Source organism: Arachis ipaensis, chromosome B07, assembly GCF_000816755.2.
Source record: "Arachis ipaensis cultivar K30076 chromosome B07, Araip1.1, whole genome shotgun sequence".
NCBI classification, from domain to species: Eukaryota; Viridiplantae; Streptophyta; class Magnoliopsida; order Fabales; family Fabaceae; genus Arachis; species Arachis ipaensis.
The window spans coordinates 51,011,696-51,018,414 of record NC_029791.2 but is presented as its reverse complement, the minus strand read 5'-3'; the positions used below and the strand labels follow the sequence as shown (position 1 = coordinate 51,018,414).

General features: G+C 38.3%; 1 long non-coding RNA gene across 2 annotated transcripts; it reads left to right on the top strand.

The window, feature by feature from the left end:
* LOC110264198 lies at positions 3,036 to 4,988 on the top strand. Of its 2 annotated transcripts, XR_002349923.1 has the most exons (3): positions 3,036 to 3,356; positions 3,756 to 3,890; positions 4,590 to 4,988. It is a non-coding gene; the product is annotated as an uncharacterized LOC110264198 (long non-coding RNA). The 2 variants fall into 2 exon arrangements; XR_002349922.1 differs by having other exon boundaries at positions 3,036 to 3,890.

The window sequence follows — 6,719 nt, the reverse complement described above, 5'->3', positions numbered from 1 at the left end:
AGAACCGAATCCCTAAGGTATCAACAGCTCAGAATCTCTAACAACCTATATTGAAATACTAATTTTCAAAGGTTCTGGAAATAAAAACACTCACCAAGAAGGCAAAGGCCCGATGGCAGCTTCCAATTGTCAGAACGGCGGCGGTTCGCAACAGTGACGTGACTCTGGCGATGAGGCAGATCCACGGCGCTGATGGAAGCACGGCAGTGACGAGCTCCCTCAACGGTGACGCGACAGATCCGACGGCGACGGGATCCTCGGCGGCAGCATGAACGGCGCACAGGCAGTGGTGAGAGCGAGCTGGGAGCAACGAACCATAGTGGCTCTTCACCTTCTTCGTGTCGGGTTCTCCTTCTCCCGGCGACCCAGCTACGGCGGTGACGACGGAACGACGACTGGACACGGCGGCTGGACTGGTCGTGGTTCTCTCTTTCCCGCGCGTCTTCCTCTCCTCGCGGTTCGGTTGCTCAACGACTGCTCAATGACGGTTCGGCGGCGTGGTCTTCCTCCAAGGTCCGATGACGGCGCAACGGTGGCGGTGAGGCGTGGAGTAGCGACGGCACAACTTCTCTTCCTTTCCTTATATTGGATCTCTTTCTGTCAACAGCAGCAGCGACGGTGGCAGTGACACCCACCGCGCCGCCTTCCTTTCTCCCCCTCTCCTTCCTTCTTTGGTCCCCTTCCCTCTTCCCTTTTCTTTTATTTTTCTTTCTTCTTTTTGTGGGTGTGGGTATCTGCATGTGTGTGAAGGTGAGCCGTGGGTGAAGCGTGGGGTGTGGGTGCTGTTTGTGTGTTAGAGGGTTAGGGTAAAAATTAGGTTCAGATAAAATTAGGATTAGGTTAGAGTTTTAGTTTAGGTATTTTTTTTTTAAGAATAGAGATAGTAGTGTAATTTTATGAAATAAATAGAAAGTAAGATAATAGTAAATATCAAATTAAATATAACGTATCCATCTTTAAAAATATCTTTTAATTAATAATCTTTAAATAATTTTTAGTTAAATACCAATTTAGTAAAAATTGGAGATAAGTAAATTAATTCTCCTTTATTTATAAAATATAGTTAAAAATATATATATTAAAATTAAGACATACAAAATACTTGACCCTCCACAGCCTCCTGTTCTTCCGCCTTCTCCATCTTTCGATGATTCCAGACCGGACGATGATCCTGCTCCTACCGTCATGTCTCCTCCTCCCGCTCGTTCTTCTAGAGTAAGGAATCCACCTCCTCATCTTCTTGATTATCATTGCTTTTCTACTATCCTTCATCAACATGAACCTAAGTCATTCAGAGAAGCCTCCTCAAACCCAAATTGGCAACAAGCAATGCAGGAAGAAATACAGGCACTTGAAAAAGCACACACTTGGGACTTGGTTGATCCTCCTTCTGATCAGGAAGTTGTGGGCAGTAGATCGGTATACAAGATCAAGACTCGCTTTGATGGCTCTATTGACCGTTATAAGGCCCGCTTGGTTGCTCAAGGTTGTACGCAAGAGTATGGTATTGATTATGAAGAGACTTTTGCTCATGTCGCTCGTCTTTCGTCTGTTAGAGCTCTTCTTGCCATTGCCGTGGTTAAAAAATGGTCTCTCAGTCAGATGGATGTGAAAAATGCATTTCTTAATGGGGATTTGAAAAAGAAAGTCTATATAAAACCACCTCTGGGATATCCTTGTCCTTCTAATAAGGTTTGTCTCCTTCGCAAGGCACTTTATGAACTTAAGCAAGCACCTCGTGAATGGTTTGACAAGTTCAGTACTACCATATGCAGTCTTGGTTTTACTTCTAGCCCTCATGAGAATGCCCTCTTCATTCGTAAAAGCGAACGTGGAGTTATTCTTCTACTTTTGTATGTTGATGACATGATCATTACTGGGGATGATGTTGATGGTATCTCTGATCTCAAGGCCTTACTTCACCGTACCTTTGAGATGAAAGATCTTGGTTCTCTCAGCTATTTTCTTGGTCTCGAGGTCATCTCCACCGATGATGGCATCTATCTCTCTCAGGCTAAGTATGCTTCAGATCTTCTTGCTCGCGCTGGGATTACAGATAGTCGCACTGAGTCTACTCCTCTTGAGCCTAATGTTCGATTTATCCCTATGGATGGCACTGTTTTGGATAATCCGACTCTCTATCGACAGTTAGTTGGCGGTCTCGTCTACTTAACTATCACCCGACCAGACATCGCCTATCCGGTTCATGTACTTAGCCAATTCTTGTCAGCTCCTCGTACTACTCACTATGCGGCAGTTCTTCGCATTCTTCGCTACATCAAAGGCACTCTATTTCATGGCCTTTATTTTTCTGCCCATTCCTCTTTGTCTCTTCAGGCTTACTCCGATGCTCATTGGGCTGGTGATCCCACTGATCGTCGTTCTACTACTGGTTACTGTTTGTTTCTTGGCGACGCTCTCATTTCTTGGCGTGCTAAGAAGCAAACGTTCACTGCTCGCTCAAGCACAGAAGCTGAGTACCGTTCCCTCGCTAACACCACTGCAGAAGTTATCTCGGTTCGTTGGCTTTTCGAAGATCTGGGTGCTCCTCAGTCGTCCCCTACTGATGTTTTTTGTGATAACCGCAGTGCTATTCAGATCGCCCATAATGATGTGTTTCATGAACGCACCAAACACATTGAGATTGATTGTCACTTTGTTCGGCAACGTATCCTTATTGATTCTGTCCGTCTCATTGCTGTTGGAACACTAGATCAGACTGCTGATATCTTCACGAAAGCTCATCACCCGACTCGTTTCCGGACTTTGTTATCCAAACTCAAGTTGGTATCTTAGCTCCCACTTGAGTTTGAGGGGGGGATGTTAGAGAATCATTAGCATCAATTTAGACCAATTAGTATCGTCTATATTTATATAGTATATCTGTATATTAATTATAGGATTCTATGCCTTTATTACTCTGATTCATTTAACACCTATAAATACCCCTTGTATATTGTACTTTTGATCACACTCAATAATACACTTTTCATATTATTCTCTCAATCTATTGTTTCTAACAGCCATCATTTTTTAAAAGATTCTTTTTACTTAAAAAAAAAAAAGAGGTTTTTAACATATTAAACAAAGAAAAAATATATAACTGTTTTCACACATGCCCTTGTGCAGAATTCAGTAAATAACTTATATGTGAAAAGGCGTGTTCCTAATGTGTAATTTGGAAGATGACTTGTGCAAATGTTATATGGTCCTAGTTGTTTAATTATGTAATCAACTATCTGTGGTTGCCGCAGTTACGTTAATGGTTTACTTAATTTGTGAAGTTCAGCTGATCTTTTTTGTTGCTGAGTGGAAGGGTTGAATCTGTTTGAGTTGTGACTTCTTCTATGACTCTGGTATTTAAAATCTCCAGTTTCCAAGATTGAACATTCAAATAACACTCCATATCACCTGACTATAATGAACTCATTATCCCAAAAATACATCCATCACTTGGGAATATATTATGAACAACAGTAAAATATTCTTGAGATTTTTGATAGAAGTTATCTACATTAACTGCTTTCTATTCTAAGAACCCTGAAAATTTTGATTTGACTAGGATTTTCCAATATTAAGATCTGCCCCATAAATATATGGAAAATGATACATCCTCCTAAGTCATTTTAATAAATAGCCTCCTAATTTCTACAAGGAAAATATGGTGTGCTTAGGTTCATTGATGCATAATTGTATCAATAGATGTCCTTAAATATCTTGGTTTAGCTATATTCTTTTCAAAATTTCCATGGCAGATTCCTGCATTCCCAAGCTTTGCAGTACCTGATCGACCCCGAGAGATTCAAATGGAAGCAGCTTATTTTTGTTAGTCAAGGTATGAAGTGCCCTGTACTAGTGGGATTTCTTGAGGCTGAATATGCCAAGTACAGGTTAGTTGTTTGTGAACGGTGCTTATATTGAATTTTTTACATTTTACTCAAGGTTAATCTACAAGGCGATGTCAAGAATTGGTTAACACTTAAACATTTAGCTTGGTATCTAGCATTGCTGCTTTGATGTTTTTTGATTACCTAATTGTTGGATTTTTCATTTTGCATTAACATGGACCCTTTTCCTCCAATGTCCACACTTTTTGTAATGATATTGTCTTAATAAATTGTCTTTCATCAAACAAGAATGGTTTAGAGCCAAATTTTAAATGCGTGTTCAAGTTATGCTAGTACTTGGTGCATTTTTAGTTGGAAGCATACGGGTTGACTTTTGAGAACTTTTCAGCGTCGTCAACTGCTTTCTGCTAAATTTAGAGGATAGGTCCTCTTTGGTGTGAACCACGCTTTCGTAACAAATAAGCAGTGAGATTGTGCTTCCTTTACTGATGTTTTGAATTGGTCTTGCTATAGCTTACCCCTTTTTGTCTTGAAGGAGGATCCATGATCCAGAAAATTCCTTTTAACATCTTAATAATTATTTTGACGATGCATGTGTCTTTTAAAGAAAATGATGACTAATTTCCCATTAGTGCGTCGGTTTTCTGGATTAGAAAGACATGAAAGTGTACTTCCTTTGCTTATGTGCCTTTGAAAAGAAAACAAATGGTGAACTATACTTTTTGATTGCCGAATTTGCAGGTAATAAGGATCCATCAGCTGCCTTCAATGAAGATTTTTGTTAACAGAGATAACAGAATATTGCAAATGATTCAATTGTAGATGATTATTGTGAGATTTTTGCTATTCACTTTTTATTATTTCCTTTCCTTTGAAATTCCTTGAAAAAATTTATTACATTGACAAGATCAAGTTGGGCGAAACCTCTTGTGCAGCAACCCACCTTGTTTGCTTCTGGTTTTATTTTGGACTACTAGACACCTTACCTATTTAATCTTGGTCGAGTCGGAGAAAATTAGTTGGGACTCCTAGTTCATCCCAATCATTACTCTACAAATAATTTGAAGTTATCCCCATCTGAGCCACTCTCTCTTTCCTCAACCTCAAGATTTCTTAAAATTGATATCTGGTGGCACACATTCCATAAAGGAAGAAGAAGATCAGCTTCTCATTTTTTTGTATTTTATTTATGGTGCATCAACTTCGTTCTTCCCATCTTTTAATTTGTATGAGTTAGCACACTGTATTTATTAATTAAAGGATGAGGAGAGAATTAAAATAGTTATCATTTTTTCTCTATTTTATTTATCTATTAACTTTAAGGCTTTCCATCTTTCAATTTTTAAGATTAGATACAATTATCGTATTTATTTTCATTATGGAATTTTAAAACAAACAAAACAAAGAACTGTTTAAATAGAGGGACAGTCCCGTTTAAGACTACTCTTAAACTCCTCCCAAGGTGAAAGAAGCTCCACATGTAAAAGTTGTAACTTCATCGCCATCTTTGTCATAGTATCTGCCACCATATTTGCATCTCTCATAATCAAACGAAAGTCAACATGCCAATTCCAATAAATAATATCTCTTATTTTGAGTACTAATGGATCAATAAACCCAAAACCATCTTGAGTAACAAGATTAAATGCTTCCACACAATCCGTCTCACAAATAACATCTCGTTGACCCACATCCCAAGCTAAGAGACATCCTCTCCAAATGGCAAACAATTCTCCTTGAAGAATACTATTACTCTCAATTATTCCCAAACACCCCATTTGCCAACTCCCATTACAATCTCTAATAACACAAGCAAAATCAACACTATCACCCGAACCAAAAAAACTAACATCACAATTAATCATAAAAGTACCAATGGATGGGGGATTCCAAAAACCATTTAGAGTAGAGGGAAGGGACATATGTTGTAATTCAAAAATATTCCTAAGCTCCTTTTCTGAAGTTAATGACAGACAAATCACTTTTCCCGGAAGCCAAGTTTCATGAGGATTAAAGATGTCATTATTCCTTACTCTCCATATCCACCAAAATCCCGAAAAAAACTTGAATGGATGCTCTCTGATATGATACAAAAACCAGTTCTTCAAATCCAAAGGATGACAAGAAATATCCAACCTATGCCAAACAACCTGAGCTTTTGGACAATCCCGAATACAATGTAAAACCGATTCCTGGCTAGAAATACATCTTGGACACGTATCCGATGACGACATCCCTCTTCTAAAGCGAAAACTTACAGTAGGAAGAGCCTCCTTAAGAAACAACCAAACCAAAAACTTATGCTTTTCCGGAACAAGCTGACGCCAAAGCCAAAGCCAATTCTCCCGCTCCTCCCAACCAAATAGCTGCTTACACAACCACAAGTAACCATTGCGTGAGTCATAGACTTTGGCAGCAGACCCACACCAATACCAACCCACTTCCAGACCTGCTTGTTCATCTGGATTGTAAGAGAGAATATTACCTTTCAGATTTTGAGATAAAGGAGAATAAAGAGTATCCAAATGCCACCTACCAACCGACCAAATATCCTGTATCCGGAGATTCGAATAAAAAATGTGAACATAATTTTCATTATGGAATTTGAATACCTAAGAGTTTTTTTAATTTTTAAATTTAAATCAATCTAATTCGATGTATAATTTAATCTAAAATTTTTCATGTACTCTTTCTAAGTACTAATTGATCAAACATATCTATTTTAATCTCTTCTACTAACTTTTTTAAGTACTAATTGCATGCTAAAAGTTTGAATTATTGATATTATTAATATTTTTTATTATTTTCAAAAATATATTTTTATATTTATAAATACATATACCTCGTTTACTCGTTTACACTGTAAACGTG